The following is a 23,816-nucleotide window of genomic DNA, read 5'->3' on the forward strand; positions in this document are numbered from 1 at the left end:
AAGACATAGAAAACAAACTTACAGTTACCAGGGTGAAGGGGGATGGGAAGGGATAACTTGGGAGTTTGAGATTTGCAGATACTAACTACTTTATATAAAATAGATAAACAACAGGGTCCTACTGCACAGCACAGGGAACCATATTCAATATCTTGTAGTAACCTATAATGGAAAAGAATATGAAAATGAATATATGTATGTACATATATGACCGAAACATTATGTTGTACACCAGAAATTGACACAGCATTGTAAACTGACTAAACTGAAATTTAAAACAATTTTTTTAACATTTTTTATTGATTTATAATCATTTTACAATGTTGTGTCAAATTCCAGTGTTCACAATTTTTCAGTTATTCATGGACATATACACACTCATTGTCACATTTTTTTCTCTGTGAGTTATCATAACATTTTGTGTATATTTCCCTGTGCTATACAGTGTAGTCTATTCTACAATTTTGAAATCCCAGTCTATCCCTTCCCACCCTCCACCCCCCTGGTAACCACAAGTCTGTATTCTCTGTCTGTGAGTCTATTTCTGTCCTTTATTTACACTTTGTTTTTGTTTGTTTGTTTGTTTTTGTTTTTTGTTTTTTAGATTCCACATATGAGCGATCTCATATGGTATTTTTCTTTCTCTTTCTGGCTTACTTCACTTAGAATGACATTCTCCAGGAGCATCCATGTTGCTGCAAATGGCATTATGTTGTCGGTTTTATGGCTGAGTAGTATTCCATTGTATAAATATACCACATCTTCTTTATCCAGTCACCTGCTGATGGACATTTAGGCTGTTTCCATGTTTTGGCTATTGTAAATAGTGCTGCTATGAACATTGGGGTGCAGGTGTCATCCTGAAGTAGATTTCCTTCTGGATACAAGCCCAGGAGTGGGATTCCTGGGTCATATGGTAAGTCTATTCCTAGTCTTTTAAGGAATCTCCACACTGTTTTCCATAGTGGCTGCACCAAACTGCATTCCCCCCAGCAGTGTAGGAGGGTTCCCCTTTCTCCACAGCCTCTCCAGCATTTGTCATTTGTGGATTTTTGAATGACGGCCATTCTGACTGGTGTGAGGTGGTACCTCATTGCAGTTTTGATTTGCATTTCTCTGATAATTAGTGATATTGAGCATTTTTTCATGTGCTTTTTGATCATTTGTATGTCTTCCTTGGAGAATTGCTTGTTTAGGTCTTCTGCCCATTTTTGGATTGGGTTGTTTATTTTTTTCTTATTGAGTCGTATGAGCTGCTTATATATTCTGGAGATCAAGCCTTTGTCGGTTTCACTTGCAAAAATTTTCTCCCATTCCGTAGGTTTTCTTCTTGTTTTATTTCTGGTTTCCTTTGCTGTGCAGAAGCTTGTAAGTTTCATTAGGTCCCATTTGTTTATTCTTGCTTTTATTTCTTCTAGGAGAAAATTTTTTAAATGTATGTCAGATAATGTTTTGCCTGTGTTTTCCTCTAGGAGGTTTATTGTATCTTGTCTTATGTTTAAGTCTTTAATCCATTTTGAGTTGATTTTTGTATATGGTGTAAGGGAGTGTTCTAGCTTCATTGTTTTACATGCTGCTGTCCAGTTTTCCCAGCACCATTTGCTGAAGAGACTGTCTTTATTCCAATGTATATTCTTGCCTCCTTTGTCAAAGATGAGTTGACCAAAAGTTTGTGGGTTCATTTCTGAGCTCTCTATTCTGTTCCATTGGTCTATATGTCTGTTTTGGTACCAATACCATGCTGTCTTGATGACTCTAGCTCTATAGTATTGTCTGAAGTCTGGGAGAGTTATTCCTCCAGCCTCTTTCTTTCTCTTCAGTAATGCTTTGGCAATTCTAGGTCTTTGATGGTTCCATATGAATTTTATTATGATTTTTTCTAGTTCTGTGAAATATGTCCTGGGTAATTGGATAGGGATTGCATTAAATCTGTAGATTGCCTTGGGCAGTGTGACCATTTTAACAATATTGATTCTTCCAATCCAAGAGCATGGAATATCTTTCCATTTTTTAAAGTCTTCTTTAATTTCCTTCATCAATGGTTTATAGTTTTCTGTGTATAATTCTTTCACCTCCTTGGTTAGATTTATTCCCAGATATTTTATTACTTTGGGTGCTATTTTCAAGGGGATTGTTTCTTTACTTTCTTCTTCTGTTGATTTATCGTTAGTGTAAAGAAATGCAACTGATTTTTGAATGTTAATTTTGTAACCGGCTACCTTGCTGAATTCTTCAATCAGCTCTAGTAGCTTTTGTGTGGACCTTTTAGGGTTTTCTACATATAGTAACATGTCATCAGCATATAATGACACTTTTACCTCTTCTTTTCCAATTTGGATCCCTTTTATTTCTTTCTCTTGCCTGACTGCTGTGGCTAGGACTTCCAGGACTATGTTGAATAGGAGTAGTGATAGTGGGCATCCTTGTCGTGTCCCAGATTTTAGTGGGAAGCTTTTGAGTTTTTCACCGTTGAGTACTATGCTGGCTGTAGGTTTGTCATATATAGCTTTTATTATGTTGAGATATGTTCCCTCTATACCCACTTTGGCGAGAGTTTTTATCATAAATGGGTGTTGAATTTTATCAAATGCTTTTTCTGCATCGATTGAGATAATCATGTGGTTTTTGTCCTTTCTCTTGTTGATGTGATGTATTACACTGATTGATTTGCGTATGTTGAACCAGCCTTGTGTCCCTGGGATGAACCCCACTTGGTCATGATGTATAATCTTTTTTATGTGTTGTTGGATTCTATTTGCTAAAATTTTGGTGAGGATTTTGGCGTCTATGTTCATCAGTGATATTGGCCTATAATTCTCTTTTTTTGTAGTGTCTTTGCCTGGTTTTGGTATCAGGGTGATAGTGGCTTCATAGAATGAGTTTGGGAGTAATCCCTCCTTTTCAATCGTCTGGAAGAGTTTGAGAAGGACTGGTATGAGTTCTTCTTTGTATGTTTGGTAGAATTCCCTGGTGAAGCCGTCCGGTCCTGGACTTTTATTTGTAGGGAGGTTTTTAATTGCTATTTCTATTTCCTTTCTAGTGATCGGATTGTTCAAGTGTTCAGATTCTTCTTGATTCATTTTTGGTGGACAGTATGTTTCCAGAAACTTGTCCATCTCCTCTAGGTTATCCAGTTTGGTTCCATATAGTTTTTCATAATATTCTCGTATGATATTCTGTATCTCTATTTTGTTTGTTGTAATTTCTCCATTTTCCTTTCTTATTTTGCTAATTTGTGCTCTCTTTTTTCTTCTTTGTGAGTTTGGCCAGAGGTTTGTCGATTTTATTTACTTTTTCAAAAAACCAGCTTTTGGTTTGGTTGATTTTTTCTATGGTCTTGTTAATCTCTATTGTATTTAATTCCTCTCTGATCTTTATTATTTCCTTCCTTCTGCTGCTTTTTGGGACTTTTTGTTCTTCTTTTTCTAATTCATTCAGGTGGTGGGTTAAATTGTTTATTTGAGATTGTTCTTCTTTTTTGAGGAAGGCCTGTATCGCTATAAACTTCCCTCTTAGCACTGCCTTTGCTGTGTCCCATAGGTTTTGAGTGGTTGTGCTTTCATTATCATTTGTCTCAAGGTACTTTTTAATTTCAGCTTTGATTTCCTCATTGATCCATTGTTTTTTCAATAACATATTGTTTAATCTCCATGCTTTCCTTTTTTTCTCCTTTGTTTCTCTGTTGTTGATTTCCAGTTTCATGGCATTGTGGTCAGTAAAGATGCTTGAGATAATTTCTATCTTCTTAAAATTGTTGAGGTTTCTTTTGTGCCCAAGTACATGATTGATCCTGGAAAATGTTCCATGTGCACTTGAAAAGAATGTATATCCTATTTTTTGAGGGTGTAATGCTCTGAAAATATCCACCAAATCTAGTTTTTCTATTGTAGTATTTAATTTCTCTGTTGCCTTGTTTATTTTCTGTCTGGAAGATCTGTCTAGTGATGTTAATGCAGTGTTAAAATCTCCAACTATGATTGTATTCCCATCAATATCCCCCTTTATCTCTGTTAGTAATTCTTGTATGTACTTAGGTGCTCCTATATTGGGTGCATATATATTAACGAGTGTAATATCCTCATCATGTATCACTCCTTTAATCATTATAAAATGTCCTTCTTTAGATGGCCTTTGTTTTAAAATCTATTTTGTCTGAAATCAGTACTGCAACACCTGCTTTTTTGGCTTTTCCATTTGCATGGAATATCCTTTTCCATCCTTTCACTCTAAATCTATATGTGTCCTTCTCCCTAAAGTGGGTCTCTTGTATGCAGCATATTGAAGGTTCTTGCTTTATTATCCAGTCTGCCACTCTGTGTCTTTTGACTGGAGCATTTAGTCCATTAACATTTACAGTAATTAATGATAGATGTGTGTTTATTGCCATTTTGAACTTATCTTTGCAGTTGAATTGGTATATCCTCTTTGTTCCTTTCTTCTTCCCTTTGTGGTTTGGTAATTTTCCTTTGTATTATCATGGATTTTATTTAATTTTTGTGACTCCTTTGTAAATTTTTGGCTTGTGGTTACCCTTTTTTGTAAATCTATCAACCCATGACTATAACTGTTTTTATTAAACTGATAGTAACATGATCTCAAACCCATCCTACTGTTAAAAAAATTAAAAAAGAAAGAAAAAAAATATTCTATATTTCCCTGCCTCCCTCTCCCACTCTCAGTGATTTGTATGTCTTCTTTTATAATTTCATGTTTACTTTATTTGTAATTCATGAGTTATCACCTTTCCAGTTGTGTGTTTCTCATTTCTGTAGCATCCTGCTGCTTTTCTATTTAGAATAGCCCTTTCAATATTTCTTTTAGCATGGGTTTAGTGTTGCTAAACTCCTGAAGCTTTTTTTTGCCTGTGAAACTCTTTATTTCTCCTTCTATCCTCAAGGATAGCCTTGCTGGATAAAGGATCCTAGGCTGCATCTTTTTTTCATTCAGGGCTTTGAATATATCTTGCCACTCCCTTCTGGCCTGTAGTGTTTGTGTAGAGAAATCAGCTGAGAGCCTTATGGGGAGTCCCTTGTAACTTACTCTTTGCTTTTCTCTTGCTGCCTTTAGAATAATTTCTTTATCCTTGACTCTGGCCATCTTGATTATGATATGTCTTGGTGTGGGTCTATTTGGGTTCTTCCTGTTTGGGACCCTCTGAGCTTCCTGTACTTGGATATCTGATTCCTTCTTTAAGTTTGGGAAGTTTTCAGTCATGATTTCTTCAAAAACCTTTTCAATCCCCTTTGATCTTTCTTCTCCTTCTGGGACCCCTATTATGCAAAGATTGGGATGCTTTATATTATCCCATAGGTCCCTTATGCTATTTTCATTATTTTTTATTTGCTTCTCTTGTAGTTCTTCTGAATGGGTGCTTTCTATTGCCCTGTCTTCTAGATCACTAATTCGTTCCTCTGCATTATCTAGTCGGCTTTGCACAGCTATTAGATCATTCCTCATCTCTGTCAATGAGTTTACCCATTCTACTTGGCTCTTCTTTATAGCTTCAATTTCATTTTTGACATATTTTATATCTCTAAACACTATCTCTTTTAATTCCTTCAGCAATTCGATCACTCCTTTTTTGAAATCTTGATCTAGTAGGCTATCGATGTCTATTTCGTTGATCTTTCTTTCAGGGGATTTCTCTTGTTCTTTTAATTGGGAAAGGTTTTTCTGCTTCTTCATCTTGCTCATACCTCTTTGGCACTGTGGTTTATGGAGTATCAGTTGTTTATTTTGGTCCTTAAGGATTTTATCTATCTGATGCCTATTTAGGAATAGAACTTAGGAAAAAAAGAAAAAAAAATAAGAGAGAGAGAGAAAGAATTTTAAAAGAAGGGAGAAAGAGGGTTTGAAAACAGTGTATAATGAATAATAGAAGAGTGAGTTGAAGCAGAGTATTAATCGGGTTGAGACGTCCTTTTGAAACCTTAACAAAAAAAGGGGGGGGGATGAATAGATGTATTTGAAACCTGTGTCTAATCAATAGCAGGACATCAAAACCCAAGAGAAATAGAAATGAATTAAGAAGTAAAGATTAAGAGAGTAATAGAAAATAGAACAGGTAAAAACAGATTTAAAAAAAAAAAGGGGGGGGGTTGTCGGTGTTCTCCTGGAGTCTGTGTGCTTTTAATGTGAAGTCTTTCTGTCTTTGTCCTGTTTTGGAAGCTCAGCTTGCCGTTTTCAGAGGCCCTCCGTTGGCGCCCTCTTCTGTGCTGCTCCCAGCACCTGTCGGCAAGCAGATGGCGCCTCCTCCTAACACTGGGTCAGGTGCAGCTCTCTGCTGTGGGCGGGCGGGTCGCTGCCCCTCCGGATGCCGCAGTCAGATGTTGCAGACTGGCCGGGTAGGAGGGCCGGTCGTGCCCCCTCCCAGCACCTCGGTCAGGGGCTGTGTTCCTGCCCGAAAGGCGGGGGGGCCGCTCTCGCTCTACCTGCGCCGCCGCCGGTAGCTCCGCTGCTCTGTGCGGCTGCGCGCTCCGCCCTGGTCGGGGCGGCGCTCCGCGGGTGGGCTCGGGGAAGACCGAGGGACAGCCTTGTCCCTGCTCCAAGCCAGAACCCAGCTCCTTGTTTGTCTTTGTGGAGCAAGTTCTCTGAGGGACCAGGATGGAAGGCTCCTGTCTGCCCCGGGCTGCAGGCCAGTCTCAGTCTGGCCTTTGAGGCTGCTAAGCCCTTCGGTGCGGATGCCGGTTTCGCCCCCGCCCCCGCCTGAGTGCTCAGCGCGGACGATCTGGCGGCTGTGCCTGAGCCCCGCCTCTCTTCCCCCAAAAACTTTCCGCGGGTTTTCAGAGATGGGGGTGTGCACCCTTCCCCCGAGAGCACATCAACCTTGCTGTTTTATGGAGGGCCCAGGTTGTTCTGCCCTGTGCACCCACAGCCATGGCGCGTAGCCCCTTGCGTTCCCCCGGGGCTGCCTCCGTGCACCCGCCCCCGTCCTCCGCCCGGCTTGTGCAGCCTGGCCCTGCTCGCCGCTGCCGGCCCGCGTCTCAGGCTGGGTGTCGGGGGGACGCTCTAGTGCCCGTTTAACTTAGTTCTGTTAGTCAAGGGCTGCTCTGTACAGATCCGAGCCTCGGAGGCTCCCCCTCCGTCCCGCTGGCCTCTCAGTTGGAGAGGGGAGACCCAGCGAGCGAGCGCCAGTCCTCCTTTGCTGCTCCCTCCCCGCGGGACCCGTCCCGCGCTGCTTTGCCTTTTATTCTTTCTTTTTTCCTTTTCTCCTACCAGATTTTTGGCGTCTTTATCTTTTGAAGAGGGCGATGTTCTGTCGGAGTTCCACAGGTGCTCTGGTTGGCTGAGTGGGTCTGTAGATGTGGGTCTTGGTGTATTTGTGGGAGAGGGTGACCTGCGAGCGTCCTTCTACTCTGCCATCTTCTCCCGGAAGCCTAAAACAATTTTTTTTTTAAAAAGAATATCTCAATTCTACTGTATTAAGGTAGCAGAAAACAAATGTGTGTGTGTGTGTGTGTGTGTGTGTGTGTGTATGTATGTATGTATGTATGTATGTATGTATGTGGGTGGTGGTGGTGGTGGTTGTCCGGGCTGTTGTTATAAATGACCCTGCAGCAGAGGGAGAATAAAACTGGAGAACCATTGACCCAGTCTTCAAAGGTACTGTGTTTATAATTGTTAGTAACTGGCCCCTTTATGTATCATCTTATAGACATTTGACACTGGGTTGGCAAGTTTAATATGTATGTATGTACTTTTTCCTTTAATCTTCACAGTAAGGTTGAAAGTCAGGAAACAGTACCCCTTTCTACGAATAAAGAAAAGAAGACTCGGAAGTTCTTGCTCAAAGTTGCACAGATGTTCAGCGTCAGAACAGACATAAGAATTCAGCAAATTTACTTTTCCAAGTTTCCTCTTGGTACGGTGGGAAAAGAAAGCCCACAGCTTTCTTAGGAATACGGTACTCATATAAATGTTCTTTGAAGACGCATGAAGGTAGAGCTTGGACTAGGCCCCTGGACTAAAGATAGTGAATCAAATGGGCACCATTCGGGGTGGGTGAGTAGGCAGGGCTTTTGTGACCAACGCTGTTTCCCTTTGGGAACAAGCTGGACTGAGGTACTGATGGAAGGAGATCTTAATTCTACTGGATACTAACCCGGGTACTGCACCTGATGCTAAAGTAAGTGTAACCTGCTGTTGAAGATAACTGTGACATGACTCCAGTCTGTCCTGGTGATGGCTCCTTCAGAGTGCCTGCTGCAGCTTGTCACCATCTGCGGACTTTTGCTTTATCCTTGTCACTTCACACCTGGATAACCACATTGGCCTCCACCTAGGGCCCTTGATGTAATTTCCGCCTCTTCTCCATCCTCATTCCAGGACCGCCTTTCTTTAACGCCCTTATCTTTCTGGGTCACTCACCTGCTTCCAGACCCGCACCGGCTCCCGTCACATCCAGCTCCTCGGACTCACTTGCAGGTTTCTTTTCTTCCCCGAACACAGTATCTCATTGTCCTCCGTTATCCCCCCAAGTGTGCCCTCTGTTCCAGTCTCCGATTCACTCTTTTTTGGGGTTGTGTTTTCAGCTTTATTGAGATATAACTGACATACCACATTTCCACCCAATTTTAAAAATTGAAGGATAGTCAGTTTACGATGCGATGTCAGTGAAAGCATCTGCTTTCAGTCATTCCTTCATTTCTGAAACTCTCACCTCCTTCTCTCCTGCACATGGAAGTCCTACACATTCCCAAAGTCCGCTCACACAAACCTTTCTTGGCAAGCCCGTCCTTCACCGAGCTATGTTTTCTCCTAGAATTTGTTCCCAATGATTCTGTCTTCTAACGTTCTCATTTGTGTTCTAGGCATGTCCCCCATGGTGTCGAACAGTCAGCAGATGGTCCTCAAACTTCCGCTACTTGTTGGGGAAAGTGGAGAGGGTGAAGTAAAATGTGTTGGAAGATCTTGAGATTTCCACATTTTTTTTTTTTAATCCTCCTTCAACTCAGGAAGGGAAAAAAAAAAAAACAACAAAACCCAACAACAACACAAAGGATAATTACATCTAGAATCATTTTATTCTGCCAGTCAGTGTTTCAGAAAATGTTTGTCTTCCAGGATAGCTAATCAGTTCAAAGCCAGATGACAGAGGATGTCGATAAATATTTATTCCCTTGGTCAGTCATCCATGCTTCTTTGTCTTCCAGAACATGAGGCCAGTCGCCCCAACACTTCTTAAATAACTCATCATCTCCACGCTGATTGGAAATAACCCCTTTATCACACACTAACATCTCATTTGTCTGAGTATGGTTTTTCTGAGTTAGTCTTTCAGTAGTTTGCTGACTTCATTCAAAATCTGTTAGAGAAAAGTTCTTTTAGTTTTTCTTATTTTAAGGAATATTCTTGGCTGTGTTCACACCTTAATTTTCCAGATAAAAATGTAAATTTACTGTGGCAAGCTAAAAGATTCCATTATGGTTTTGATTGGAATTAATGCCACTGTAGGACATACATGAAAGTTATTAAGACTAAATCCTAAGAGCTCTCATTACAAGGAAATTTTTTTTCTCTACTTCTTTAATTTTGCATCTATATGAGATAGTGGAAGTTAACTAAAGTTACTGTGATGACCATTTCATGCCGTAAGTCATTGTCATGCTGTACAGCTTAAACTTACATCCTCCTGGATGTCAATTGCGCCTCAAAACTGGAAGAAAAAAGAACGACATTAATTTGAGGAAGGATGAACACTATCTCTGCTTACAATAACCCATTCAAGAACGCAGGGTGCTTCCGTGTTCATTCAAGATTTCTTTTATACTTTCTGATATGCAAATATGTTTGTTTCCTCATGTGTCAATAGGGTCTACCTCGAGGGGTTATTGTGAAGATTAATTGAGATGATACTTACAGAGTCCAAATATGCCTGCACAGAGTTAAGGGCTCAAAAAAGGTGAACATTCATGATGCTGACGGGACTGGGGTGAGGTCTCTTAGCGAAGAGTGGTCATTTGCTCCTGTGGGACCTGCGTGTTCCTAAATGTTTTATGTTCCACTGTGAGTGTGCCACTTTTCACACGACGATGTATACGGCTGGTTATGACTAGCACAGAGGAAAGCATTTTACCTTATTATACATTTGTTTTTATCTGCACATATTATTGGTTCCATTAGTTTTTGGTGGATGCATCTGGATTTTCTAGGCAAAGAACTGCCACAGCAGCAAAAGTGAAATAAAATAAAACTTGTATTTTGAATAGTTATATATCCTAACCCAGTTTTTTTCCATTTTATTTCACTGCCTAGAACTTACAGATCATAGTGATGCGGGTGGGGGGCTCTCACTTTCCCCTGCCAAGAAAATGCTATTTGTTCCACAGACTACAGCACATGGTGCAGTGTGTGGGTGGGATCTTAAGAGCTTTGAATGAGGGAGGGGGAGAGTGTCCCACGTTCAGATACATTAGGAGACTTTATCAAATTTAAGCAGTTTTATTGAGTACAAGATTTCTGAGAGTGGTAGGCAGTGTGAGCTTGAGGGTAAGAGTACAGTTTGCAGAATTTCTCAAATGCATTTGACACCTTTTTTTCAGTGCACATCTATTGATATCTCCCAAAGAAGTGTCCTGGTGGCAGATGAGTTTACAAATTATTGTTCTAATACTGACTCACATGATGTTGAGAGTTGCATTGCGGTAGGTAAGCTTTATAATCGTTATGAAGAGCCTTACTCCTAAGGATAAAAACGGGATTGGATATAGAACTTCAACAAACGGCTGAGATCTGGTGAAAGTTTGCGTGATGAAGTAGCTCAAACCATTCATTCTGGACTGGAGTCCCTGGCCATCTCTTACTGGTCGTATGTCCTTGGGTGAGTTCCTTGGCTTCTTACAGCTTCCTCATCTGTAGAACAAGAACTGTAATTGCACTTGCTTCATAAATTTGCAATGAGGATCAAATGAGCTAACGAGCAAGGTCTGAATATAGTGAGGAGTATATAATTATTTATTAAACATTTAAAATAAATAAAATAATGTGTCTAGCCCCATTGGAGGATGTCCTTAGGTGGTTCCCCATAGCGATGAGTGACTCAGACATCCCACGTTCTCTGTATCACCCCATCCTTCCACCACCATCTTCACCTCAAGAGAGAAGGAGTCAGAGAATGCTGGATTCCTCTTAAACTCCTAGAGCTACTGTGTAAATTATCTTTGTGAATCTGAGACCATCTTGCCTGAGATCGATGCTAGAACTCCTTAATGTGGGTCACCTGACAGAAATGAAACAGATTTCTGGACATCCAAGGTCATTCTCTATTAACGTTCTGTATTTAGGCAACGGTTCCTACCAGAGTCGGAGACTTAGCATGTCCTATAGTAATTTTGAGTATTTGTCTTTTCTCTTCATCTGACTTGACAGTCTGGAGCTTAATCTATTTTGGGGGGATTTTGTTTTCAAAGGGCCAGTCACTTCATTTATTCACCCCTTCTACTGCTTTCTGGGCTTGTATTTCAGCTTGTATTTCAGCTTGTATTCTTCTTAATTCCTTCCTTTTGCTTTCTTTAGGATTATGTCCTTTTCTTTTTTCTAATTTGAGCTCAAGACATAGTTTAATTTATTTTTCTTGTTTGTTAACAAATTAACACAATAATTTAAGTTTATGATATTGCCTCTGAAACTGGCTGTTACCATCTGTCCCATTAGAAATGAGCTATAGAATTCTTTGTGTCTAATAATTTGTAATTTCACTGTTGATTTCTTCATTGACTTGAGAGTTATTTAGAACAGTAAAGATTTTTGTTTGTTTTAGTATTAGTTTTTCCTTTAATATCCAGGTAGTTATTTATTTACTTATTTATTTTTAATTGAAGTATAGTCAGTTTCAATGTGTCAGTTTTTCTGATGTGCAGCATAATATTTCAGTCATACACATATATATATTCATTTTCATATTCATTTTTATTCTAGGTTATTACAAGATATTGAATATAGTTCCCTGTGCTGTACAGAAGAAACTTGTTGTTTATGTATTTTATGTATAATAGTTAATATTTGCAAATCTTGAGCTCCCAACTTATCCCTTCCCCCCCCCTTACCCCCAGTAATCACAAGATTGTTTGGTTACCGTGTCTGTGAGTCTGTTTCTGTTTTGTAGATCATTTCATTAGTATCTTCTTTCTTTTTTTTAGATTCCACATGAGTGATAGCATATGGTATTTTTCTTCCTCTTTCTGGCTTATTTATTTTTATTTAAACTTTTATTTTTATTTTATTGAATTGCTGTCAGAGACGTTGTCTTGTGCATGTCTGATCGGGAGAATTTATTGAGATTTCCTTAGTGGCTGAGTATATGATACATCATTATAAATGTTCCACAGATTCTTCAATAAAATGCTTCTTTTTCCTAGAGGCATTTGCAATATTTCCCTTCTCAATACCACTGAAATCCAATTTATTACCAAACTGTCAAATTTACCAAAATTTTATTTTACGTCAGTCTCTTTGTCTCTAAGCTCACCACCCTCTAAGCAGTTAGCAGCTTTCTCGGTCCATCAGACTTTTTTTTTTTCCTTCACTCCTAACTTGATTCTTGTTCCTTTCAAAATCCATTTTCCCCCTGTCTGTCATGAGACTCAGATAAATTTGCACCCCTCCCTGTAACATGCTGAATGCTCTCCATTTGCTGGAGGTAAGAGAGAATCAAGACTGAACACACTGCAGAGCTGGTCCCCTTTCCTCTTGCTTGCTGTGATCTAGCTGCAAAAACACCTGCCTTCTTTTGACCCTTGAACATACCAAGTAGCTCTTTCCCATTTCAGACCCATGGCACGTGGTGCCCTTCTACTGGGAACCGTCTTTTTGTGATTGCCTGGCTGGTTCCACCTCTTGCCATGGGCTTTGTTCTCCTGAGAGTTCTTCCCAGGCCACCTGATCTAAAGAAAATCTATCCTTCTCTTTCATTGCACCCCATACTTTTTCCTTTATAGCACTGATTGCAATTTGCAACTTGTACTGCAAAATATAATTGTAACAATTGTATTTGGTATATGTTCAAAGGCTGTCTCTTCCTGAAAGCACCATTAAGGGCAGGATCTGTATTTATGATCCACAGAAAGTCTATTGCTTAGCCCAATTCCAATGTGTAATATTCTCTCAAAAATATACTGAATGGAAGAATGATTTGTGGAGAGTGTCGAGTATGATATGTTTCCCCAAATTTAGCCTTATTATTTTTAGTCTTCAGAAAGTAGATCTCTATTTATTTGTTCTTCTTCATCAGCCAAGTGCAGAGCAGTCAGCACCAAAATTCCACTACAAAAGCGCTTCTGTCGATTTCTTCTCATATTTCTGGCATATTTCACTTTATGTATGCCAAAGCAGTGTTGTTCAGAGGATAAGTGGTTTTTGACTGTTGTAATTTTGTATAATTTAGGACTCTATTGGTTGTAACCAAAAGAATCCAATATGAGCTTGCAGCAGCTGACCAAAAAGGAAGAAGTTTATAAGGCTGCAGGGACAGGAATGTAGCAAGATCTCAAGATATCCAAGTGTGTGTGTGTGTGTGTGTGTGTGTGTCTATTTCTTTTTGCTCACCTTTGATTTGATTTGATTTGACTTGATTGGTTGATTTTCTGCGAGGAGCTACGTTTTCTCTGTATCTTTCCTGTTCTCTGGTGTTTTAATTTTTATTTTTATTTCAAAATGATTTATTTATTCATTTTTGTTTTGAGGGGAGGTAATTAGGTGTATTTATTTACTTATTTATTTCAATGGAGGCGCTGGGGACTGAACCCAGGACCTCATGCATGCTAAGCAAGCACTCTACTACTGAGCTATAACCTCCCCCTTATTTTTATTTTTTTAATTGAAGTATAGTCAGTTTACAATGTTGTGTCAATTTCTGGTGATTGATTTTTAGTCTGTGCAGGCCTAGGACTTGCTCAGAAACAATGTCTGTAGATTTTTCTGTGTTTTTCTCACTGACTGTTAAAGCGCTTGGACTCTTCCTACACCATAAACAGAAGCCTGGCGAAAATGACCATCCCAGTAAGGGATTTTGTCCCCACACTGTCTGGTCTGTTTGCTGAAGCAGCATCTCTGTGGTCTAATTCTCTATGCCTGACCTTCTGTCTGGCGGAATCTCCAGATGTCACTGAGCCAAGGACCAGTGGAGCCTGGCATAGTGTCTTCCTACCTGCTCCTCTGGCTGTCATGATTGGACAAACTGGCTGGCTTTCTGCAAGATGCTATCATTCTTTCCCAATGTTGTTGAACTACAGTAGCAAACAGACACCAAAGAGCTTGACTCACATCTGTCCTACAGCCCTGCTTATCAGCCCCAATGGGACCGTGCGGTAATGGGCACGGATTCCTCCCCTGTCCCCCAGTCAAGGCCATGCCCCATGTACCCTGCTGATTTTCTGCTCGACTTAGCACCTTTTCACCCAGATTCTCCATGGTTGCCCCTCCATTAAAATGCTGCTTCACAATGAAGTGTTTTGAGAGAGTTATCTACACACTTTGTATATTCTCACGTTTCAAATTAAAAAACAATACATCTGGACTTAGCAAGGAGAGACCTTATTTGGGAGGATTATTGCAACAAGGAAGCTCGGTGGTCATAGGATCTGCCAGTGTCTCAAAGTTCAGGCACAAAGGGCTTTTCTTTTGTAGAGAGGAGTAAAAAAGGCTAGAAGAACTGGATGTGGGAAGTGGGGTGAGAAGATGACTGATGGGTGCTTTACCCTGAGGTCAGCTTCTCTTCCTGGCAGGACCCTTAAGGAGGACCTGTGTGCTGGCTTGGTCGGAAGGTAGATCAAACATCTGACAATTAAGGGAAGGAAAGAATCTTAATCGAATTTTGGCTAATAAGCATTTTGTTCTGATTACTTGGTGAGGACAGGCAGTTGAGCCGGTCATTTATAAGGCGAAGAATGGGAACTTGGAGGAGCTCTGCCCGGCCTTACAGGTAAACAGGGGGCCTCTGTGAGTCTTACGTGGAGAAGGGTGGTTCTTTGCAGCGAGTGCTTTCTGGAGCACAAAGTGTGGGGGATTTCTTAACCTGTGCTGTTTGCCAGGATCACAGGGCTCAGCCGCATCCACCCATGGAAACTTCCGTTCATCTTCAGCCCACTCCCACTTGGTTTCTGCACTGAAGCTCCTGTATTATATACCAGCAGTGGCCTCCACGTTGTCACATTCAGTGGCCCCGCCTCAGTCCTAACATTCTCTTCCTCTCAGGAGCATTTGGGATGGTTGACTACATCCTCCGTTCTTCTTGGAATGTTAACTGCTCTTGGTCTCCAGGAAACCACACTCTACTGTATTACACCTTTTTTTTTTTTTTTTTTAATGGAGATACTGGGATTGAACCCAGGACTAAGCACGTGCTCTCCCTCTGAGCTGTGCACCCCATCCCCCTTCTGTGTTTGTTCCTATTCCTCTGGCAGTGACTTTTCTGTCCCCTTAGTTCTCTGTCCTGATGCCTAACAGTGGTATTTTGCAGGCTCAGTTTGGGGACCTCTGCTCCTGCTTCATACTTCCTGGAGGTAACATTCATTTCTACACCCTTCACTATATCTTTGTCTGTGACCCTGCAACTTTTCTCACCACCCTACATCACTTTCCTGAACTCCAGATCCATATAGCTGATACTTGAAATCTGTTTTGTCTGTCTCAGTGGAATGTCAAGCTTAAAATACCCAAAATGAATTAATTTTCATTTTCCATGTGTGTCTCTGAACGTCTCCCATTCACTTTATCCACTTTGTTATGAAATCTGCAGATCCACATACCCCTCTTTCCTCATCCCTCATCAAATCCATCGTCAAGTCCTGCTTGGTTTTAGGACACATCCTGAGGCCGTCTGCTCTCCTCTGTCTCCGCCATCACATTGTAATTCACACGACCGTTGTCTGTCATGGAACCGACTGCCGTAGCCTCCAGCCGACTTTCCTAATCTGGTCATGTTGCCCATCCAGTTGGTTTCTCCCATAATGGCCAAAATAATCTTCAAAAATCTCCTGTTCAAAATGTATGAACAGTGCCCCTTGCACTTGGGTTGGAAACCATAATCTACAACAGACCTCATACTATTGACATTTTGGTCTGGACAATTCTTTGTTGTGGGGGACTGCCTTGTGCACCGTGAGAAGTTTAACAGCATCCTTGCCCTCTGCTCACTAAGATGCCTTGCATCCTTGGTCTCACTCCTCCCCTCCACCCAGTGGTGACAACAACAATGTCTCTAGACGTTAGCAGATGTTCCCTGAGGGGCACAGTCATCCCTGGTTGGGAACCACTGGCTTACGCCACCTGTAAGACTCTGAGTCACATAGCCCTGCCTCCTCTGTCTGTAGCGTCTACATTTTTTCTTCATGGAATGCCTTGTCATTGCCTTTCATGCTTTTTTCTTGTACCAAATTCTGCTCAAGTTCTATCACATGCCACCTCCTTCATGGATCTTTCTGAGATTTCTCAACACCCAGAACTATCTTCCAGCAAAATAAATGCTTCCCTCCCCTGTCCTCCTGCGACCCTTGTTTATACTCCAATGCATCATGTATCATTGTGTTCATCACAATTAATTAGTTTTATATATATATATATTTTTTCCCCTCATTTGAATGCAATACCCAGCATAATATCTGAAGCTCTTGGAGCATAATACCTTTTAATGAACTGAATCATTTTATCGTGTTCCTACGAAGACAGTTGCATCCCTTGCATCAATCTTCCACCCTCTCTCCTTGCGCACAGAGATGCACTGAGGCTGCCTCCCCTTTGCGTTCATCTCTTTTCCCGATGGACCCTTCTCTTCAATCATCCTCTGTTAATTTACTGGATCCCTTAAAGATGTTTCAGTCACCAGCCTCTCCCTCCAACAGCAGTCCTCACAGGCCACTTGTCTGGCTGTTCTGCAAAGAAGAAAAGCCACCAGAAAACCGAGTGGTCCAGGGTCACTTGGCTTGTCTGAGGCAAAGCCAGTGTTTGAACGCAGCCTGCAAATCCACACTTCCTCCACTGCCTTCTTAACAGATGGCCTATTGGAAAGGACAGCTGAATCCAGGATAGGCCAGTAATGGCTTATGAAGAGGCATTTAGAGAGAGAGAGAGAGAGAGAGAACACACTTCACAATGGCCAACAATGATGTAAAAGCTGTAACCTGCAGTTGTGAGACGCTTTTGGAAAACATTTCATCTATTTGTCCATTGCACAGAATGTTCCTTATGCCCAAGGCTCACCTTCTGAGGGAGGGGAAATACGCCTTCTGCTGTGATACTATTTCTGAGGTTTTGAGAGGACCTCTCTGTTGTCAAAATTCCTCTTCTTCCTGATATGTGGACACTCGGCTGTGCTTTTCTGTGGTTTCTAGCTGGACAGGGGCATTGGCCATCATTTAAATGCAAAAAATCCTGGCAGGAGGCCTTGATACTTGTTTGCATAATTTGAAAGAATTGATGAATATATTTGAAGCCCCTCTGAGATGAAGTTTATTGTTTTATTTTTGTTGTTTTTAATCAAGAACAGATTTTACAACGAGGTTTAGGGATAGAGTGAAAGTAACTCAAGTCAGAATTTACAAGAGAGGTAACAGCTGAAGAGGAGGAGGAGGACTCAGATGCCTTATTAACAAGGATAAGGAGACCTTGGTCTCCCCAGGGATGGGATGTAAGTCCTTGGCGCCCAGTGAAGGAGAGAAAGGAAATAAGAAACCACCATTCATAGTCTGGTTCCCGCTTGAACCTAGACACGAGACCCTATGACATGTGGAAGTTCAAGTTAAACCAGATACCTATCCCAGCCCCTCCACGAGCTGTTACTGTTTCATTCGTAAATATGCATCTTTTACGAATATCTTGGAGTCTGGAGCCAGAATTTTTTTTCTGTTAAATCATCACACACAAATAAAAAATGGGTATTTGAAAGCACTCCATTATTTTGATACACTCTCTGTACACATTTAGCTTCCTCTTTATTTAGCATAATTTGAAGAGAAATATTATTACTTGCCAGAGGATAGAGTTCACCATGTATTTATCACCAATGTTGTTATTCTCAACATCTGCATGTGTAATTAAAGAGATGAAAATATAGATTGCAGTTCTTCATGGGTGGAAAAGATGGAGAGAGAGAGGAATTATTTTTGGAATTGATGAGATGGTGTTTGTTAATGGTTTGGAAAATAAAACCGGGTTAGAAATGAAGATAGCTACAAACTTTATCTAGTCTTGGCCTATTAAATTGTTGTTGGGAAATATATGCCAAGCCAGAAATTTCATGGCTTGTCTGACCCCACAGAAACTTAAAAGTTAGCTCATTAGCAAGTAAAGTTTAATTACACACACAAAAATTTTCTCTCAGTATTACCTTTGGCTACCAGAACTAGGGATTTGTAGATCATTGGAAAAAGGATATACAGAGGGGAAAAAAGGACTTTTCCTAGGTCATGTAGCACCTCCACGGATCTCTAATCTTTTCATTCCTCCTACTGCTGGTGTTCTGCTCAGCCTTTTAGGCTTGTGATGACTGAAGGAAGCCTGGGTAACAGAAAGAGGGGAAAAGACAGTCTGAGAGGTCCTGGGATAAAGAGCGAAGTCTGTGCATTGTCACGGCCCCAGGGCGACTGAGCTTTAAACGGCCCAGAGGTAGGATGAGGCCCAGGAGTCTCTGTGAGCAGGACCTGAGGTTGAGAGCGGATGAGATGAATCCAGAATGGAAGGTTAAAAACAGGGCTGGATCTGGAAGTCATCTGGAGTTTCTGTCCTGTCTTCTGGGAAAGATTCTGAGGGTCAATGAAACACCGTTTTTGGATAGCCAGTTTTTTGGGAGGCAGATCTTCTGCTGTCCCATGGATGAGGCTCCTGCTCAAAGTGTATCATTCTTCTGGTGTACGTTATTTTTATATCATATTTTGTGTCTATTATTGTGTGTTGGTTTACATCATCTCCTGTTGCTGACTTCTCCTCCAGGACCCAGTCTTGGTACCTTTACATGAGCCCTACTCTCATTTGAGTATCTGGATATCCCGACCTCCTTTCATCACACACAACATTGGGTAGCATAACAGAAGTCCCAACAGATACATTTCTTTCATCACAGTATTTTTCTGTTTATTCGATCACCTTATTTATTTTGACGTTCTCTCTCCATATTTATCTGCCTTATATAGTCCTCGTGTCCCCACGGAACTCCCTTGTAAGGATACTGGTGTTAGTTGAAGATGTTGGGCTAATACAGGTAATAGGAATTTTAACGTTGTGTGATAATATTCAAGGATTTCTTAAGGTTAGGCAATCGATTCGTTTTAAGGCTGCACCTCTTGGCCAGAAATGTGCCTCAGGCTTCTTCCAAGAGCTTTTTAAAAAAACCACAGATTTCTGGTACTCATCGGATATACTAAATTGGACCTTGAGGAATAAAAGCCCAGTGGATTTTGAAAAGTGCCTAGAACTAGTTTAGAGCATCTGAATTTTACTCCAAGACGAAACCAGTTTGTTGGAAAACTGGCTACTTGATCTGCATTCTTTAGCTCCTAATAGAATTGTATTGATGAAATTGTTCCTTGGCCCTATTTTCTCAGGCTGAATCGAGTAGCCTCATAAACATTGCTAGTTTAAGGTAAATCGGGCGTTAAGGATATTGTCTGTAACTTCACATACAACTTCACATTTGCAAGTTAAAAATTTCTCTTAAGACTTCAGTGCTGCTGTCTATGAGGGAGTTGGTGGAAGAGGCAAAACCAACTATTTTTCCAGAGAAACTTCTGTTCTGGGGGATTTTGTATTTTGTGACTAAGCAAGTTTCGTCTTTTCATTGTTGTCTTCTACAAAGCTCTTAATTCAAGTTCAAGCTCCACGTAACCCAGTTTTAACAATTGTGTACGTTTTCTGGTGCACGTTACCTGTGAACATCCTTGGCTTTATTTCATTTTTCAAATTATATTTTCCTTTGGGCTTCACTTCTTACTCTGCTTCCATTATACTTAATTTATTATTGGAAATTGCATTAGTCTTTTAAATAGAATGACTAATAATAAAACACATATACGTAACAGCAGTTGCAATTTTCTCCTTTCACGAAGTTCATCATTAGACTGGGGAAAATATTGCAGACTGTAAGGTTTGAAGAAGTGTAATAGGGGACAGATGACGAAACTTGAACTTAGAAATAATATCTTCACAAAGCCTTTCATTAATGAATACTGTCAATCATTAACACTATTTTTAACATAGAATAATTACATTCATATGAAATTGTGAATTTTTCCTGATCATTTTTACACTCAGCTATCTAGTCTGCTTTCACAGTTATTCTATATTGTAACTGCTATTGTAATTACTTTGCTCATTTTGAAGTTAAAAAATAAAGGACCTTTGTCAGAAATTTTTGTATGTCCACAGAAGTGTGTGTACATACACATATATGTACACACACAGAAGCATAGTCCGATATGTTGGAGACATTCAGAAAGTCCTGCTTTGGCTTTGCTGTTGATCACTTAAGATCAGCTATGTCCACAAAATTTATTTAATAATATTTATTTAATTCACGCAGTACTAATGGCATTGTGCCAGAGACTATGATAAATATGAAAGAATAGCATAGTCCCTGATCTCATTTGGAGATAAAGACACATGAACATGTAATTTTAAGGAAAGACTAAACAGGATAAGTAGCATAATAAAATAATAGTCCAAAATTAGCAATTATAAGGAAATTAAAAGGATGGTATTTTATTAGTTGCCTTTCAAATTGATAAAGATAACAGACACATCCTATTCAAAGCTATTAAAGGAGCAGTGATCTGAATATATCTTAATATACTTTTAGGTTATATCTCTTTTACAAATATGCTGGAGGACAATTTGTTAATGTAGATTGGAAGTCTCAAATATGTTCATATCCTTGGATCCAACAATTCTACGACTTTAATTTGAAGAAATAATGGAAGACGTAATCAAAGATGTATTTATGCGGCTGCTTAAGGCTGAAGTATTTACAAGACTCTGCACGTGCAATCATAGGAAAAAAAAAAGAGAGAAATCAATCAAATTATTAGCAGTGTTTATCTTTGAACTTAAATTCTTTATACTTATTGAAATATTCCAATTTTTTTTACAGAACAGCTTATTTCCTTTATAACATGAAAAAAAGAACCAACAAATATAATTAAAAAATTCTCACCAGAGAAACCAATTACTGAATCCCATGTAAAGTCAGGTGTGCAGATGTTTAGCAATATCCAATTAGTAGTATCCAATTTATTGCAGAAGGAAGGGGAAGAGCGGTTGGAGTTTGCCCCCACACCCCCCAAGTGCAGCCAGAGCAGTCAGGGAAGTGAGCTGTTTCAAGGAGAAAACTTTTAAGGGTAGCTAATGTGCACCACCTTCTGAGAGATGGAGTGGACTTTGATCTGCAGCTTTTGCCAGAGTCGCATGAGCTGACAGCCTACGTAGGGAAGAGGGACACTATGTTCCGAGCGTGGCTGTCACGCCACAGCTGCTCTGGCCATCTGTTTTGCCTTTGATTCATATTGTTTGTCCTTTCCCTAGTGCCTTTTTTTTTGCAGGCTGCTGTCCAGTGCTCATTTTTAAGTGACTTCTCTGAGACCAGGGGACTGATGGTCGTAACAGCATGATTTCAATTCTATTTTACCTGGAGGGCTTCAGTTTCAGAAAAAGAAATCCAAGTCATATATCAGCAGTCCATGTGGGGGTATTGTAAGTTCAGTTCAAGAAGTTAATCAAGTTTTTGCGATCCCTTTGTTCTGATGACCTAGATAAGCAACTCCAAGATGCTAGAGGGGATGTATTTGGTTTGAACACAGACTGAAGCATAGAGACGTGGTTTAGATGGTCCATAAACTCAAGTGACAGCTGAGAAGCAGCTCTTTTCTGTTAGATGTCAACCATATTCTTTTGTGTCTTAATTTCTCTCAATCTAAGGGTTTGTTTGATGGATGGTTTTTGTCTTTTCGGAGCCTCAAAGAACAAAAAAGTTTTAAGTAAAATAATCAACCACTTTTATTCATTCCTTTGTTCAAACACTCGGGAACCTGCTTGGAGCCTGGCTCAGCATAAGAGTGGCGATCTAGAGATGAGAAGGGGCATTCCTTCCTCGAAAGAGTGAACAGAGACAGCTGTGAACCCAGGCGAAACCCACAAAGTGAGGGTGTTCAGCCACTGTCTCACTGAGGCAATGGCTGCGGGGGCTCAGTGGAGGAAAACCACTGAGGGGTTTGTTCTCGAAGGAGGGAGCGTAAATGAAAAGGCAAAGATGAAGAACTTAGAACCATGGAATCCTAACATGGAAAACCTTGTGTGGGTAGGACAGTTTTAGCATCTGCAAGGGGAATCAAGTGACCATCCCCTTGCTTTGAGTTCATCCAAAAGATAGTTTTATTTTTCGTGTCCTGGAGATCCCTGTGGGAAGGTGTCATGAGACATCCCCGTAACAACCCACGTAGGGATCTCATTTCCCTCCTCTGACAAAATATCCTTCTCCACGTCCAGCCAGCTTCTGCTATGCAGGACCACCATGGTGTCTGCTTGGCAAGACTCACTTCTTGCTCATTAAGATGGGTTTCTCCTGTTTGATAATAGCAATGTCTGCAAACCTACAAACATTCAGTGTGCTGTGTGTGAAAAGTGCTTTTCATCTTTTACCTTTTTAAATCTTACAACAATCCTGGGAAGCTGATGTTTAATTATCCTCATTTAATAGTTGAGGCCATTCAGACTCAGAGGATTAAGAAACTGGTAGGGGCATATTTGGTTCACAATGCTCTGACTCAAGAGACAGGGTTTAAAGCACAGATTACTTTAACAGTATGAAAAATAACTCTGGTTATCTTTGGTACCATTTGTCAAATATTTCTGGTTCTCTCCCCTTCTAAGAAATGAATAGGATTGCATTTCCTGACTCCCTTGTGGTTCAGTAGGGTCATGCAACTGGGTTAGCCCATTAGTTGGGAGTGCAAGGTAATTGTGAGATTCTCCAGAATTTCTCCATCTCAGGTAAAAGCTGGCAATGTTCAGGTTGGTGGCTACTCACTTAGCCTGGGTCTCTGAGTGACTGTGAACAACTTAGTCCTCACTGACCCATGATGGTCAAAGCAAGCCACAAGTGCTTTCAGCTTTAATCCATTTCAACGTTAAGAGTTGTTCCTGCAGCATTAATTAGCATATCCTAACCAGCACAGACTCAAATCTCTCGCACTTCTAGACAAGAATATATTTTATGTATGCTCCCTTCTCTTCTGTTCTCTCTGAGCATTGGGGTCATGATTGAAAGAGTAACTCAGGATTTGCCCTCCTGAGCTTTTACTAGGACCAAAAATGGGTCATTTAAAAATGACTATACCTGCATCATGAAATGAACCTTATACATTTATTGAACAGTTAAAGTGTGTATTTATTGCAAGTCTCCCTGAAAAACCCAGGGGTTATTATGGAAATGTTTCTTTGGATTGGGTCAGGGCAGAGATGAGACAACGCTCCTTCTATGTGAGCCTTGACATTACAAGATCACCACTGAGACTTGGGTTATTTCTTGGGACTCTTTCCTAGGCAGGTTATTGTTTTTCAATTTTTTATTTATTTTCTTATTGACGTATAGCCAGTTACGGTGTGTCAGTTTCTGGTGTACAGCACACTGTCCCAGTCATGCAATATATATATGTATATTTGTTTTCATCTTCTTTTTCATTAAAGGTTATTACAAGATGCAAATGGCTAAGAATGTTCTAAGATATGATTCCCAAATCTGGATATATTCAGAATCATCTAGGGAGCTTTTATAGATCCAGGTTCCCGGCCCCACCCCTATATTCTAAATCAGAGTGTGTGGGAGGAGCACAGAGAAA

This window comes from Camelus ferus, chromosome 28 (genome assembly GCF_009834535.1).
Source record: "Camelus ferus isolate YT-003-E chromosome 28, BCGSAC_Cfer_1.0, whole genome shotgun sequence".
NCBI lineage: Eukaryota > Metazoa > Chordata > Mammalia > Artiodactyla > Camelidae > Camelus > Camelus ferus.